The following is an 18,007-nucleotide window of genomic DNA, read 5'->3' as shown; positions in this document are numbered from 1 at the left end:
CCTCTGACTGAAGAAATTCCTCCTCATCTCCTTCCTGAAGGAACGTCCTTTAATTCTGAGGCCGTGCCCTCTGGTCCTGGACTCTCCCACTAGTGGGAACGTCCTCTCCACATCCACTCTATCCAGGCCGCTCACTGTTCTGTACGTTTCAATGAGGTCCCCCCTCGTCCTTCTAAACTCCAGCGAGCACAGGCCCAGTGCTTGACAAACGCTCATCGTAGGTTAACCCACTCATTCCTGGGATCGTTCTTGTATAAGAGGACTACCTTGACATCCTGGCTCAACGGGAGTCCAGCGAAGGAGGAGTTGAAGGAAATTATAAAGGAGCAATTAAAAAGACGACATTTGACAAATTGAAGGTAGTGGAGCCTGATAAATTCTCGAGATCTGGCTCGTCGAAGAGACGCATCACATTGTCCTGGTGGAGTTTAGTTTACAGCGCGGAAACAGGCCCTTCGGCCCACCGGGCCCCGCGCCGCCCAGCGATCCCCGCACGCTGACACTATCCTACACACACTAGGGACAATTTTACATTCATACGCAAGTCAATTAGCCAACAAAGCTGTGCGCCTTTGGAGTGTGGGGAGGAAACCGGAGCGCCCGGAGAAAACCCACGCAGGGCACGGGGGGATCGGTGGCACAGCGGCAGAGTTGCCGCCTTACAGCGAATGCAGCGCCGGAGACTCAGGTTCGATCCTGACTACGGGCGCCGTCTGTACGGAGTTTGTACGTTCTCCCCGTGACCTGCGTGGGTTTTCTCCGAGATCTTCGGTTTCCTCCCACACTCCAAAGACGTGCAGGTATGTAGGTTAATTGACTGGGTAAATGTAAAAATTGTCCCTAGTGGGTGTAGGATAGTGTTAGTGTGCGGGGATCGCTGGGCGGAGCGGACTCGGTGGGCCGAAGGGCCTGTTTCCGCGCTGTGTCTCTAAATCTAAATCTAAAAAAAACGTGCAAACTCCGTACAGACAGCACCCGTAGTCGGGATCGAGCCCGATTCTCCGGCGCTGTGAGGCAGCAGCTCTACCCGCTGCGCCACCGTGCCGCCCAGTAAATGGACTCTTGAGATTAGTCCTACATTTTACTTTCGCTGACTGAGTCAATGTTTTGGTAATCCTCGGCTGGGTTTCCGAAGGATTACTGTTCTGTTTTCCTAACGTTATAACTAGGGTTGCCAACTATCTCACTCCCAAATAAGGGACACAAGGTGACGTCACCGCCCCGCGCCCCTCATGACCTCACCCAGCCAGCGGCCAAGTGCTCCCGCTCCACCAATGGCGGCCGCCCGGGCCGGGAGGCGGGTTGCTACGCTACCTCCGTCAGGTGACGCCTGGGCCTCCGGGCCTACACTGTCCGGGCCTACACTGTCCTGGCCTACACTGTCCGGGCCTACACTGTCCGGGCCTACACTGTCCGGGACTACACTGTCCGGGCCTACACTGTCCTTGCCTACACTGTCCGGGTCTACACTGTCTGGGCCTACACTGTCCGGGTCTACACTGTCCGGGACTACACTGTCCGGGCCTACACTGTCCTGGCCTACAGCGTCCGGGCTTACACTGTCCGGGCCTACAGTGTCCGGGTCTACACTGTCCGGGCCTACACTGTCCTGGCCTACAGCGTCCGGGCTAACACTGTCCGGGTCTACACTGTCCGGGTCTACACTGTCCGGGCCTACACTGTCCGGGCCTACACTGTCTGGGCCTACACTGTCCGGGCCTACACTGTCCGGGACTACACTGTCCGGGCCTACACTGTCCTTGCCTACACTGTCCGGGTCTACACTGTCTGGGCCTACACTGTCCGGGTCTACACTGTCCGGGACTACACTGTCCTGGCCTACAGCGTCCGGGCTTACACTGTCCGGGCCTACACTGTCCTGGCCTACACTGTCCGGGTCTACACTGTCTGGGCCTCCACTGTCCGGGTCTACACTGTCAGGGCTTACACTGTCCGGGCCTACACTGTCCTGGCCTACAGTGTCCGGGCCCACACTGTCCGGGCCTACACTGTCCGGGCTTACAATGTCCGGGCCTATACTGTCCGAGCCTACAGCGTTCGGGCCTACACTGTCCGGGCCTACAGTGTCCTGGCCTACAGTGTCCGGGCCTACACTGTCCGGGCCTACACTGTCCGGGCTTACACTGTCCGGGCCTACACTGTCTGGGCCTACACTGTCCTGGCCTACAGTGTCCGGGCCTACAGTGTCCGGGCCTATAGCGTCCGGGTTACAGCGTCCGAGCTACAACGTCCAGGCCTACAGCGTCCTGGCCTACAGCGCCCCCCCGGGCCTAATACGGGACAAGGGCAGTCCTGTACGGGACAAACCAATTTAGCCCAAAATACGGGATGTCCCAGCTAATACGGGACAGTTGGCAACCCTAGTTATAACAGACTACGATGCTTCCGTTCGATTGCGAGAACTTTTCCTTGTCATAGCTGTTGGGCCTTGGCTAGTGAGTGCAGTGTATACTTATTCCAAAACCAAGTGGTGATTAATTAATTTAAACTAATTGATGAATCAGTCTTTACAATGCGAAGACGTTTAACTATTGTTTCAAGAAACAAGACCTGGAGCCCAGGTTTGAGTTCAAACACAAAACATTGCTTCAAGACCACGTTTTACATAGAAAATAGGTGCAGGAGGAGGCCATTCGGCCCTTCGAGCCAGCACCGCCATTCATTGTGATCATGGCGGCACGGTAGCGCAGCGGTAGAGTTGCTGCCTTACAGCGAATGCAGCGCCGGAGACTCAGGTTCGATCCTGACTACGGGTGCTGCACTGTAAGGAGTTTGTACGTTCTCCCCGTGACCTGCGTGGGTTTTCTCCGAGATCTTCGGTTTCCTCCCACACTCCAAAGACGTACAGGTATGTAGGTTAATTGGCTGGGTAAATGTAAAAATTCTCCCTAGTGGGTGTAGGATAGTGTTAATGTGCGGGGATCGCTGGGCGGCACGGACTTGGAGGGCCGAAAAGGCCTGTTTCCGGCTGTATATATATATGATATGATATGATATGGCTGATCGTCCACAATCAGTAACCCGTGCCTGCCCTCTCCCCATACCCCTTGATTCCACTAGCCCCTAGAGCTCTATCTAACTCTCTCTTAAATCCATCCAGTGAATTGGCCTCCACTGCCCTCTGTGGCAGAGAATTCCACAAATTCACAACTCTCTGGGTGAAAAAGTTCCTTCTCACCTCAGTTTTAAATGGCCTCCCCTTTATTCTTAGACTGTGTGTGTGGCCCCTGGTTCTGGACTTCCCCCAACATTGGGAACATTTTTCCTGCATCGAGCTTGTCCAGTCCTTTTATAATTTTATACGTCTCTATGAGATCCCCTGTATATTTGGTTCAATACAGACCACTGTGCGTGTCCTCGATCCGTTCACTTCAGCTTTGGACTGACACAAAAAGCTGGAGTAACTCAGCGGGTCGGGCAGCATCTCCGGAGAGAAGGAATGGGTGACGTTTCGGGCCGAGACCCTTCCTCAGACTTATAGAAGTGTACAAGTGGAATTCTCTGCCTCAGAAGGCAGTGGAGGCCAATTCTCTGAATGCATTCAAGAGAGAGCTAGATAGAGCTCTTAAGGATAGCGGAGTCAGGGGGGTATGGGGAGAAGGCAGGAACGGGGTACTGATTGAGAATGATCAGCCATGATCACATTGAATGGCGGCGCTGGCTCGAAGGGCCGAATGGCCTCCTCCTGCACCTATTGTCTATTGTCTATTGCCAGATGCTAGTTTGCATCGAAGACAGACGCAAAGTGCTGGAGTAACCCAGCCGGGCAGGCGGGGGCTCTGGTGGGAAGGAATGGGCGACGTTTCAGGGTCGAGACCCTTTCTTCAGACTGAGAGTGTCTCTGAGGATCCTTCATTGCTTCTACTCTGGGGCTGTAGAGAGCATCCTGTCCGGCAACATCACAGTCCGGTTTGGGAACAGCTCTGCCCAGGACAGGATGGCCCTGCAGAGAGTAGTGCGTTCGGCTGAACGCACCATGGGAACTACACTCGTCCCCCTGCAGGACCTATACATCAGGAGGTGCAGATCCAGAGCAAGCAAGATCATGAGGGACCCCTACCACCCCACAACGGACTGTTCCAGATGCTACGGTCAGGCAAACGCCTCCGCTGTCACGCTGTGAAAACGGAGAGGATGAGACGGAGTTTCTTCCCACAGGCCATCAGGACTGTTAACTCTTATATCACCAGGGACTGATTTACTGTATTAATCGATTTTTTTGTGTTGTGTCTTTTTTTAAAAAGAAATTCTGTTCCGTTTTGTAGTTTTCGCGCAATCCGCAGGCATTGCCACTTTCGTTTCACTGCACATCGTGTACGTGGACGTGACAAATAGACTTGACTTGACAGAGATAAGGCAGGGTAAGGTGTGAAAATGGCAAATCAAAGCAGACTAATGGTAAGGAAATGTCGAATGGATCATTGTGAGCTGAGGGGAAGGGTGACAATAGACAATAGGTGCAGGAGGAGGCCATTCGGCCCTTCGAGCCTGTACGCACCGCCATTCAATGCGATCATGGCTGATCACTCTCAATCACGGTGGCGCAGCGGTAGAGTTGCTGCTTTACAGCGAATGCAGCGCCGGAGACTCAGGTTCGATCCTGACTACGGGTGCTGCACTGTAAGGAGTTTGTACGTTCTCCCCGTGACCTGCGTGGGTTTTCTCCGAGATCTTCGGTTTCCTCCCACACTCCAAAGACGTACAGGTATGTAGGTTAATTGGCTGGGTAAATGTAAAAATTGTCCCTAGTGTGTGTGTAGGATAGTGTTAATGTACGGGGATCGCTGGGCGGCACGGACTTGGAGGGCCGAAAAGGCCTGTTTCCGGCTGTATATATATGATATGATATGATAATCAGTACCCCGTTCCTGCCTTCTCCCCATACCCCCTGACTCCGCTATCCTTAAGAGCTCTATCCAGCTCTCTCTTGAATGCATTCAGAGAATTGGCCTCCACTGCCTTCTGAGGCAGAGAATTCCACAGATTCACAACTCTCAGACTGAAAAAGTTTTTCCTCATCTCCGTTCTAAATGGCCGACCCCTTATTCTTAAACTGTGTGGCCCCTGGTTCTGGACTCCCCCAACATTGGGAACATGTTTCCTGCCTCTAACGTGTCCAACCCCTTAATAATCTTATACGTTTCGATAAGATCCCCTCTCATCCTTCTAAATTCCAGCGTATACAAGCCTAGTCGCTCCAGTCTTTCAACATGCTTTCAAGAGAGAGCTAGATAGAGCTCTTAAGGATAGCGGAGAACCCGGAGAATTCCACAGATTCACAACTCTCTGACTGAAAAGGTTTTTCCTCATCTCCGTTCTAAACGGCCGACCCCTTATTCTTAAACTGCGTGTGGCCCCCTGGTTCTGGACTCCCACAACATTGGGAACATGTTTCCTGCCTCTAACGTGTCCAACCCGTTTAATAATCTTATACGTCCTCGATTCCCCTACTCTGGGCAAGAGACTCTGCCCGATGTGTTCCTCTGATGATTTTGTACCGGGTTCCGTCCCTGCCTTCCCTGGCTCCGCAGGGCGTTCGGGTTGCCGGGAGGAACGCTGGGATGAATACCGTGTTATTAGTCGTTGACAGCCTGCTATTAGGCGGCCCACGACTGAGATCAGGCCTGTCCCGACGTTGAGAGGCTGCTTTGTGAACGCCGGAGATAAACACAGCCTGTTCCCAATTCCCCTCGCTTCCATCCCCCTCTCTCTCCCCTCCCCTCACCCCCGTCCCAATGTGAAAATATGGAGGGGTGCAGATTTGGAGTGGGGTGGGGGTAGATATAAGGAAATATAAGGATATAAGGTTGTGTGAGTGGGCGGGTGCATGGCAGATGCAGTTTAATGTGGATAAGTGTGAGGTTATCCACTTTGGTGGTAAGAATAGGAAGGCAGAGTATTATCTGAATGGTGTCAAGTTAGGAAAAGGGGACATACAATGAGATCTGGGTGTCCTAGTGCATCAGTCACTGAAAGGAAGCATGCAGGTACAGCAGGCAGTGAAGAAAGCCAATGGAATGTTGGCCTTCATAACAAGAGGAGTTGAGTATCGGAGCAAAGAGGTCCTTCTACAGTTGTACAGGGCCCTAGTGAGACTGCACCTGGAGTACTGGGTGCAGTTTTGGTCTCCAAATTTGAGGAAGGATATTCTTGCTATTGAGGGCGTGCAGCGTAGGTTTACTAGGTTAATTCCCGGAATGGCGGGACTGTCGTATGTTGAAAGAGTAGACTTGTATACACTGGAATTTGGAAGGATGAGAGGAGATCTTATCGGAACGTATAAGATTATTAAGGGGTTGGACACGTTAGAGGCAGGAAACATGTTCCCAATGTTGGGGGAGTCCAGAACAAGGGGCCACACAGTTTAAGAATAAGGGGTCGGCCATTTAGAACTGAGATGAGGAAAAACTTTTTCAGTCAGAGAGTTGTGAATCTGTGGAATTCTCTGCCTCAGAAGGCAGTGGAGGCCAATTCTCTGAATGCATTCAAGAGAGAGCTGGATAGAGCTCTTAAGGATAGCGGAGTCAGGGGGTATGGGGAGAAGGCAGGAACGGGGTACTGATTGAGAATGATCAGCCATGATCACATTGAATGGCGGTGCGTACAGGCTCGAAGGGCTGAATGGCCTCCTCCTGCACCTATTGTCTATTGTCTATTGACTATTCTTGCGCTAACTGTTATTCCCTTTATCATGGAGAATCGAGGACCAGAGGTCAGAGGACCAGAGGACATAGGTTCAATGTGGGATTTTAGACTTTACTTTTACAGAATCAAAATGGACGAAGGCCCTTCGGCCCACCTGAGTCCGTGCCGACCAGTGTTCACTGGCATTATCCTGCACTCTCGGAAGCGGTGGCGTAGCGGGTAGAGCTGATGCCTCACGGCGCCAGAGACCCGGGTTCCATCCCGACCACGGGCGCTGCCCGTACGGAGTTTGCACGCTCGCCCCCGTGACCCGCGTGGGCTTTCTCCGGGCGCTCCGGTTTCCTCCCGCGCTCCAAAGGCGCGCAGGTTTGCACGTGAGTAGGCTTTTGTATCATTGTAAGTCGTGCCCAGTGCGTGTGGGCTAGTGTGAGCGTGCAGGGGGATCGCTGGTCGGCGCGGACTCCGTAGGCCGAAGGATCTGTTTCTGCGCTGCGTCGTTAAGCTAAACAAAATAACTAAAGCGGGGGGGGGGGGGTGGGTGGGGGGGATTGATTTGCAATTAACAGCAGCCAATTAAGCTACAAACCCGCACGTCTTTGGAGCGCGGGAGGAAACCGGAGCGCCCGGAGAAAACCCAGGCGGAGGACGTACAAACTCCGTACAGACGGCGCACGAGGTCAGGATCGAACCGGGGTCTCTGGCGCTGCGAGGCAGCAGCTCTACCCGGATCTGAGGGGCCATTGTTTCCCCCTGGGGGGTGGGGCGGACTCCCTGAGGGGGGCGGGGGACACAGAGTCTCTCACGGGGTGCGTGAAGCATGCCGATGAACACAAGGCGCTAAAGGGATGTGGAGCGCTGGGAATGGGGTTAGCATGTGTGGGCGGCAAGCCCACGATGGGCCGAGCGGCCTGTTCACCAGCTCATAAGCCCCAGGGTCAGAATTAGGCCATTCGGCCCGTCAAGTCTATTCTGCCATTCAATCATAGAAACATAGAAACATAGAAAATAGGTGCAGGAGGAGGCCATTCGGCCCTTCGAGCCTGTACGCACCGCCATTCAATATGATCATGGCTGATCATCCAGCTCAGTATCCCGTACCTGCCTTCTCTCCATACCCCCTGATCCTTTTAGCCACAAGGGCCACATCTAACTCCCTCTTAAATATAGCCAATGAACTGGCCTCAACTACCTTCTGTGGCAGAGAATTCCACAGACTCACCACTCTCTGTGTGAAAAAAAACGTTCTCATCTCGGTCCTAAAAGACTTCCCCCTTATCCTTAAACTGTGACCCCTTGTTCTGGACTTCCCCAATAACGGGAACAACCATGGCTGATCCATCTCTCTCCCTCCCAACCCCATTCTCCTGCCTTCTCCCCATAACCCCTGACACCCGCACTAATCAATAATCTATCTATCTCTGCCTTAAATATATCCACTGACTTGTGGCCTCCACAGCCCTCTGTGGCAACGAATCCCACAGATTTACCACCCTCTGGCGAAAGAAATTTTCTCCTCATCTCCTTCCTAAAGGAACGTCCTTTAATTCTGAGGCCGTGCCCTCTGGTCCTAGACTCTCCCACTAGTGGGAACATCCTCTCCACATCCACTCTATCCAGGCCGCTCACTGTTCGATATACTTAAGGCAGAGATAGATAGATTCTCGATTAGTGCGGGTGTCAGGGGTTACGGGGAGAAGGCAGGAGAATGGGGTTGGGAGGGAGAGATAGATCAGCCATGATTGAATGGCGGAGTAGACCTGATGGGCCGAATGGCCTAATCCTGCTCCGATCACTTACGGACATGAACTGGTGGGAGTCTAAAGTCTATGATAATTTCACCCCCACAGAATGCATCAGGAGTAATCACTGCCCCAGTAGAGTATTCACAGGAATGCTCACATTTCCACAGGGCAAACCCCTCTGGGAGTGAGCACTGATATCGTGTGCCAGCAGAGTAATTATGTGCCAGCAGAGTAATCACGTGTAAGACAAGTAATCAGGGTCAGCAGGTCACATCAGCCACTCAATCACATGTGCAGGAAGGAACCGCAGGCGCTGGTTTAAACCGAAGACAGACACAAAGTGCTGGAGTAACTCAGCGGGTCAGGCAGCATCTGTGGAGAACATGGATGGATAGGTGACGTTTCACAGAGTGCCGGAGTAACTCAGCGGGTCAGGCAGCATCTGTGGAGAGAAGGAACGGTCGACGTTTCGGGTCGAGACCCTTCTTCAGATCGAGAGTCAGGGGGGGAGGGAGACACAGAGATATCGAAGGGTAAGGTGTGAAAACGACGGATCAAAGGGGACAAAGGTTCAAGGAAAATGTGGAATGGATCATCGTTGGCTGAGGAGGAGGAGGTGTACAATCAGCAAAGTTTAATCAGGAATTTATTACTGGTGGGAGAACTGGGAAGGGGGGAGGGATGGAGAGAGAGAGAGGGAATGCAAGGGCTACTTGAAGTTGGAGAAGTCAATGTTCGTACCGCTGGAGTGTGAGCTGCCCAAGCGAAATACGAGGTGCCGTTCCTCCAATTTGCGCTGGGCCTCACTCTGACAGTGGAGGAGGCCCAGGACAGAGAGGTCAGTGCGGGAGTGGGAGGGGGGGGAGTTGAAGTGCTGAGCCACCGGGAGATCAGGGAGGTTTTGTTATGACCCTTGTTGTATGATGATAATGCATTGAAGAGCACGTCAAAATGACAAGGGACACTCATTATTTTATGTGTAGGAAGGAACTGCAGATGCTGGTTTAAATCAAAGATAGACACAAAACGCTGGAGTAACAGCGGGTCGGGCAGCATCTCTGGAGAGAAGGAAAGGTGACGTTTCGGGTCGAGACCCTTCTTCAGACTGATGTCGGGGGAGGGGGCGTTAGAGATAGAATGTAGTCAGAGACAGTCAGATTGGTGGGAGAACTGGGAAGGGGGAGGGGATGGAGAGAGAGAGGGAATGCAAGGGCTACTTGAAGTTAGAGAAGTCAATGTTCGTACCGTTAGGGTGTGAGCTGCCCAAGCGAAATATGAGGTGCCGTTCCTCCAATTTGCGCTGGGCCTCACTCTGACAGTGGAGGAGGCCCAGGACAGAGAGGTCAGTGCGGGAGTGGGAGGGGGGGGGGGAGTTGAAGTGCTGAGCCACCGGGAGATCAGGTAGGTTCAGGCGTTCAGCGAAACTCAATCACATGCATCCAGCGTAATGAGTGAGAAGGAAGGGCAGATACTGGTGGCCACGGCGTTGCCTGATAGATCCGATCTCCATGCCATGACGCGGAGAGGAACGGGTGCGTGTTTTACCGGGTGCTGCTGAAACTAGCTCACTAGCTTCAGGGAGTTCTGGCAACAACAGGACAAGCAAACCTCAAATACTTCCAATAATCAGTCCAGTGACAGACACAAAATGGTGGAGTAATTCAGCGGGACAGGCAGCATCTCTGGAGGGAAGGAATGGGTGACGTTTCGGGCCGAGGCCCTTCTTCAGACTGAGAGTCAGGGGAGGAGAGGGGGGGAAACTAGAAACATAGGGCCCTTTGAGCCAGCTCCGCCATTCATTGTGATCATGGCTGAACATCCACAATCAATAACCCGCGCCTGCCTTCTCCCCGTATCCCTTGATTCCACTAGCCCCTCGAGCTCTATCTAACTCTCTCTTAAATCCATCCAGTGATTTGGCCTCCGCTGCCCTCTGTGGCAGAGAATTCCACACATTCACAACTCTCTGGGTGAGAAAGTTCCTTCTCACCTCAGTTTTAAATGGCCTCCCCTTTATTCTAAGACTGTGTGTGTGGCCCCTGGGTCTGGACTCCCCCAACATTGGGAACATTTTTCCTGCATCTAGCTTGTCCAGTCCTTTTATAATTTTATACGTCTCTATAAGATCCCCTCTCATCCTTGTAAACTCCAGTGAATACAAGCCCAGCCTTTTCAATCTTTCCTCATGTGACAGTCCTGCCATCCCAGGGATCAATCTCGTGAACCTACGCTGCACTGCCTCAATTGCAAGGATGTCGTTCCTCAAATTAGGAGACCAAAACTGTACACAATACTCTAGGTGCGGCCTCACCAGGGCCCTGCACAACTGCAGAAGGACCTCTTTACTCCTGTACTGAAATCCTCTCGTTATTCGAGGCGTGAAAAGGTTCAGGAGCTGGCACAGATGACCAAGGAGAGATGGGGGAGCCCACAATGGTGCATTGTTGGCTCAGTGAAGGCCCACAGCATCCACACTGTTGCCCCCAAGTAATAATACTCCCCAGAGTATTCGCCAGTATTCTCCATCCCCCCCGATTAATCCCATTCCACATGGCAATCTCAACGAGCTCAGAAAACATATTCCCCAGTTGTGTAGGAAAATAACTTCGGATGTTGGTACATTTCGAAGGGATCACAAAATGCTGGAGTAACTCAGCGGGTCAGGCAGCATCTACGAGAGAAGGAATGGGTGACGTTTCGGGTCGAGAGGGCGTGCAGCGTGGGTTCACCAGGTTAATTCCCGGAATGGCGGGACTGTCGTATGTTGAAAGACTGGAGCGACTAGGCTTGTATACACTGGAATTTAGAAGGATGAGAGGAGATCTTATCGAAACGTATAGGATTATTAAGGGGTTGGACACGTTAGAGGCAGGAAACATGTTCCCAATGTAGGGGGAGTCCAGAACCAGGGGCCACACAGTTTAAGAATAAGGGGTCGGCCATTTAGAACGGAGATGAGAAAAAACTCTTTCAGTCAGAGAGTTGGAATTCTCTGCCTCAGAAGGCAGTGGAGGCCAATTCTCTGAATGCATTCGAGAGAGAGCCGGATAGAGCTCTTAAGGATAGCGGAGTCAGGGGGTGTGGGGAGAAGGCAGGAACGGGGTACTGATTATCATATCATATCATATATATACAGCCGGAAACAGGCCTTTTCGGCCCTCCAAGTCCGTGCCGCCCAGCGATCCCCGTACATTAACACTATCCTACACCCACTAGGGACAATTTTTACATTTACCCAGCCAATTAACCTACATACCCGTACGTCTTTGGAGTGTGGGAGGAAACCGAAGATCTCGGAGAAAACCCACGCAGGTCACGGGGAGAACGTACAAACTCCGTACAGACGGCGCCCGTAGTCAGGATCGAACCTGAGTCTCCGGCCCTGCATTCGCTGTAAAGCAGCAACTCTACCGCTGCGCTACCGTGATTGAGAGTGATCAGCCATGATCGCATTGAATGGCGGTGCGTACTGGCTCCGCTATCCTTAAGAGCTCTATCTAGCTCTCTCTTGAAAGCATGTTGAAAGACTGGAGCGACTAGGCTTGTATACGCTGGAATTTAGAAGGATGAGAGGGGATCTTATCGAAACGTATAAGATTATTAAGGGGTTGGACACGTTAGAGGCAGGAAACATGTTCCCAATGTTGGGGGAGTCCAGAACCAGGGGCCACACAGTTTAAGAATAAGGGGTAGGCCATTTAGAATGGAGATGAGGAAAAACTTTTTCAGTCAGAGAGTTGTGAATCTGTGGAATTCTCTGCCTCAGAAGGCAGTGGAGGCCGATTCTCTGAATGCATTCAAGAGAGAGCTGGATAGAGCTCTTAAGGATAGCGGAGTCAGGGGTTATGGGTAGAGGGCAGGAGCGGGGTACTGATTGAGAATGATCAGCCACGATCACATTGAATGGCGGTGCGTACAGGCTCGAAGGGCCGAATGGCCTCCTCCTGCACCTATTGTCTGTTGTCTATCGAGACCCTTCTTCGGAGTGGTGTTCCAGTGCAATTGGTTGTGCAGTCAGTAGTTTAGTTTAGTTTCGTTCAGTTTGGAGACACAGCGCGGAAACAGGCCCTTCGGCCCACCGAGTCCGCGCCGACCAGCGATCCCCGCGCACTAACACTATCCCACACACACACACACACACACACACACACACACACACACACACTAGGGACAATTGACACATACACCAAGCCAATTAACCTACAAAACCTGCACGTCTTTGGAGTGTGGGAGGAAACCGAAGATCTCGGAGGAAAACCCACGCAGGCCACGGGGAGAACGTGCAAACTCCGCACAGACGGCGCCCGCGGTCGGGATGGAACCCGGGTCTCCGGCGCCGTGAGGCAGCGACTCTACCGCCGCGCCAACGAGCCGCCCCGATCACATCGGCAATCAAGTACTGCCGAGCAACTGAAGCAATGTCAGAGTAACAACATTCTCCTGAGTAATCTCAGCCTCCAGAGTAAACACAAGTCACATTTCACCCAATATTCCCCAGAATAAGAGTGATGCACAAAATAATTCCCATCGAATAACCACACTCCCCAGAGTAATTAATGTTCACAGAGTATCATAAGGTCGTGTAAGAAAATAACTGCAGGCGCTGGTACAAATCGAAGGTATTCATTCACAAAATGCTGGAGTAACTCAGCAGGTCGGGCAACACCTGCCCCTTTACCTCCCCCCTCGACTCCATCCAAGGACCCAAACAGTCTTTCCAGGTGAGACAGAGGTTCACCTGCACCTCCTCCAACCTCATCTATTGCATCCGCTGCTCTAGATGCCAACGTATTTACAGCGGCGAAACCAAACGCAGGCTCGGCGATCGTTTCGATCAACACCTTCGCTCAGTCCGCCTTAACCAACCTGATCTCCCGGTGGCTGAGCACTTCGACTCCCCCTCCCACTCTCAGTCTGACCTTCCTGTCATGGGCCTCCTCCAGTGCCACAGTGAGGCCCACCGGAAATTGGAGGAACAGCACCTCATATTTCGCTTGGGCAGCTTGCAGCCCAGTGGTATGAACATCGACTTCTCCAACTTTAGATAGTTCCTCTGTCCCTCCCGTCCCCTCCTCCTTCCCAGATCTCCCTCTATCTTCCTGTCTCCACCTATATCCTTCCTTTGTCCCGCCCCCCCCTGACATCAGTCTGAAGAAGGGTCTCGACCCGAAACGTCACCCATTCCTTCTCTCCTGAGATGATGCCTGACCCGCTGAGTTACTCCAGCATTTTGTGAATAAGGTCAAAAGGAATAGGAGTAGAATTAGGCCATTCGGCCCATCAAGTCTGCTCCGCCATTCAATAATGGCTGATCTATCTCTCCCTCCCAGCCCCATTCTCCTGCCTTCTCCCCGTAACTTTAGTATCAATTTATGAAGACTAATGACCTCCCCCAGTACAATCACACATTCACGGTGGCGCAGCGGTAGAGTTGCTGCCTCACAGCGCCGGAGACCCGGGTTCCATCCCGACTACGGGCGCCGTCTGTACGGAGTTTGCACGTTCTCCCCGTGACCCGCGTGGATTTTCTCCAAGATCTTCGGTTTCCTCCCACGCTCCAAAGACGTGCAGGTTTGCGGCTTAATTGGCTTGGTGTAAGTGTGTAAATCGTCACTATTGTGTGTGGGACAGTGTTAGTGTGTGCGGGGATCGCTGGTCGGCGCGGACCCGGTGGGCCGAAGGGCCTGTTTCCGCGCTATATCTCTAAACTAAACTAAACTAAACTCAACTTAATTAAATTACGGACAGTCCACTGGGTAAATGTTTCCCAAACGAGCGTTACTTTCACCAGAATTATCACATTCCTGGAGTAATGGAATCCCTCAGAGTAATCACATTGTGCAGAGCAATAATATTCCACAAAGTAATAATATTCCACAGAGCAATAATATTCCACAGAGTAATAATATTCCGAAGAGCAATAATATTCCACAGAGCCATAACATTCCGCAGAGTAATAATATTCCACAGAGCAATAATATTCCACAGAGTAATAATATTCCGAAGAGTAATAATATTCCACAGAGCCATAACATTCTGCAGAGTAATAATACTCCGAAGAGCAATAATATTCCGCAGAGCAATAACATTCCACAGATTAATATATTCCACAGAGTAATAATATTCCACAGAGTAATAATATTCCACAGAGCCATAATAATCCACAGAGCAATAATATTCCACAGAGTAATAATATTCCACAGAGTAATAACATTTCACTGAGTAATCGCACTACCCTACAATCAAATCCTCAGAGTAATTAAATGTCCTCAGAGTAATCCCATTCCCTTGAGCAAGCACACAAATAAATCACATAGCGAGAGTAATCACGTGCCACAGAGTAATCACATTCCTGGAGTAATCACATTCCCAGAGTATTCACATTCCTGGAGTTATCACATTCCCCAGAGTAATCACATTCCCCAGAGTAATAACACGCCCTGGAGTAATCACATTCCTGGAGTAATCACATTCCTGAAGTAAACACATTCCCAGAGTAATCACATTCCTAGAGTAATCACATTCCCCAGAGTAATCACACACCCCAGAGTAATCACATTCCTGGAGTAATCACATTCCTAGAGTAATCACATTCCTGGAGTAATCGCATTCCCGGAGTAATCAGATTCCCCAGAGTCATCACACTCCCCAGTGTAATCACACTCCCCAGAGTAATCACACTCCCTGGAGTAATCTTATTCCCTGGAGTAATCACATTCCTGGAGTAATCACATTCCCCAGAGTAATCACATTCCTAGAGTAATCACATTTCTGGAGTGTAAGAAAATAACTGCAGAATCTGGTACCAATCGAAGGTATTTATTCACAAAATGCTGGAGTAACTCAGCAGGTCAGGCAGCATCTGAGGATAGAAGGAATTGGTGACGTTTCGGGTCGAGACCCTTTTTCAGACTGAGTAATCACATTCCCTGAAGTAATCACATTCGTGGAGTAATGACATTCCCCAGAGTAATGACATTCCCTGGAGTAATCACGTTCCTAGAGTAATCACGTTCCTGGAATAATGACATTCCCTGGAGTAATCACATTCACTGGAGTAATCACGTTTATAGAGTAATCATGTTCCTGGAGTAATCACACTCCCCAGAGTAATCACATTCCCTCGAGTAATCACATTCCCCAGAGTAATCACATTCCCCATAGCAATCACGTTCCTGGAGTAATCACACCCCCAGAGTAATCACACTCCCCAGAGTAATCACATTCCCCAGAGTAATCACATTCCGGGAGTAATTACGTTCCTGGAGTAATCACATTCCCCAGAGTAATCAGGTTCCTGGAGTAATCACATTCCTGGAGTAATCACATTCCTGGAGTAATCACATTCCCCAGAGTAATCACATTCCCTGGTAATCTCATTCCTGGAGTAATCACGTTTCTAGAGTAATCACATTCCCTGGAGTAATCACGTTCCTGCAGTAATCACACTCCTCAGAGTAATCACAATCCTGGAGTAATCACACTCCCTCGAGTAATCACCCTCCCCAGAGTAATCACATTCCACAGAGTAATCGCATTCCCCAGAGTAATCACACTCCCCAGAGTAATCGTTCCCCAAAAGTAATCACATTCCTGGAGTAATCACATTCCCCAGACTAATCATATTCCACGGAGTAATCACATTCCTGGAGTAATCACATTCCCCAGAGTAATCACATTCCCGGAGTAATCACATTCCTGGGGAAATCACATTCCCCAGAGTAATCACATTCCCTGGAGTAATCATATTTCTGGAGTAATCATGTTCCTGGAGTAATCACATTCCCTGGGGTAATCACACTCCCCAGAGTAATCACATTCCCCAGAGTAATCACATTCCTGGAGTAATCACATTCCTGGAGTAATCACATTCCCCAGGGTAATCACATTCCCTGGAGTAATCACATTTCTGGAGTAATCACGTTCCTGGAGTAAACACATTCCCTAGAGTAGTCACGTTCCTGGAGTAATCACACTCTCCAGAGAAATCACATTCCTGGAGTAATCACACTCCCCAGAGTAATCACATTCCTGGAGTAATAACATTCCTGGAGTAATCACACTTTCCAGAGTAATCATATTCCATCGAGTAATCACATTCCTGGAGTAATCACATTCCCCAGAGTAATCACATTCCCCAGAGTAATTATATTCCCTGGAGTAATCACATTTCCCAGAGTAATCACATTCCTGGAGTAATCACACTCCCCAGAGTAATCCCATTCCTGCAGTAATCACATTCCTGGAGTAATCACACTCCCCAGAGTAATCCCTTTCCTGGAGTAATCACATTCCTGGAATAATCACATTCCCCAGAGTAATCCCATTCCTGGAATAATCATATTCCCCGGAGTAATCACGTTCCTGGAGTAATCACATTCCCTGGAGTATTCACATTCCCCAGAATAATCACATCCCCAGAGTAATCACATTCCTGGAGTAATCACATTCCCCAGAGTAATTATATTCCCTGGAGTAATCACATTCCCCAGAGTAATCCCATTCCTGGAGTAATCACATTCCTAGAGTAATCACACTCCTCAGAGTAATCCCTTTCCTGGAGTAATCACATTCCCCGGAGTAATCACATTCCTGGAGTAATCACACTCCCCAGAGTAATCACACTCCCCAGAGTAATCACATTCCTGGTGTAATCACATTTCTGGAGTAATCACACCCCCCAGAGTAATCACATTCCTGGAGTAATCACATTCCTGGAGTAATCACATTCCTGGAGTAATCACATTCCTGGAGTAATCACACTCCCCAGAGTAATCACATTTCCTGGAGTATTCACGTTCCTGGAGTAATCACATTCCCCGGAGTAATCACATTCCCCAGAGTAATCACATTCCCAAGAATAATCACATTCCCTGGAGTATTCACATTCCTGGAGTAATCACACTCCCCAGAGTAATCACATTCCCCAGAGTAATCACATTCCCCGGAGTAATCACATTCCCCGGAGTAATCACATTCCCCGGAGTAATCACATTCCCCGGAGTAATCACGTTCCTGGAGTAACCACACTCCCCAGAGTAATCACATTCTCTGCAGTAATTACTTTCCGCAGCTGGAGTGTGGTCCTGAGCTACTAACTATTGCACTAAATGTCATTCCCTTTACCATGTATCTGTACACTGTGGACGGCTCGATTGTAATCGTGTGTTGTCTCTCCGCTGACTGGTTAGCGCGCAACTAAAGCTTTTCACTGTACCTCGGTACAGGTGACAACAAACTAAACTTCTCCCCATAACCCCTGACACCCGCACTAATCAAAACTCGGGAAATCTCTGCATTAAAAATATCCACTGACTTGTGGCCTCCACAGCCCTCTGTGGTCAAAGAATCCCACAGATTCACCACCCTCTGACTAAAGAAATTCCTCCTCATCTCCTTCCTAAGGGAGCGTCCTTTAACTCTGAGGCCGTGCCCTCTGGTCCTAGACTCTCCCACTAGTGGGAACATCCTCTCCACATCCACTCTATCCAGGCCGCTCACTGTTCTGTACGTTTCAACGGGGGCCCCCCCTCGTCCTTCTAAACTCCAGCGAGTACAGGCCCAGTGCTTGACAAACGCTCATCGTGGGTCAACCCACT

Source organism: Rhinoraja longicauda, chromosome 19, assembly GCF_053455715.1.
Source record: "Rhinoraja longicauda isolate Sanriku21f chromosome 19, sRhiLon1.1, whole genome shotgun sequence".
NCBI classification, from domain to species: Eukaryota; Metazoa; Chordata; class Chondrichthyes; order Rajiformes; family Arhynchobatidae; genus Rhinoraja; species Rhinoraja longicauda.
Note: the sequence above shows the minus strand (reverse complement) of the source record.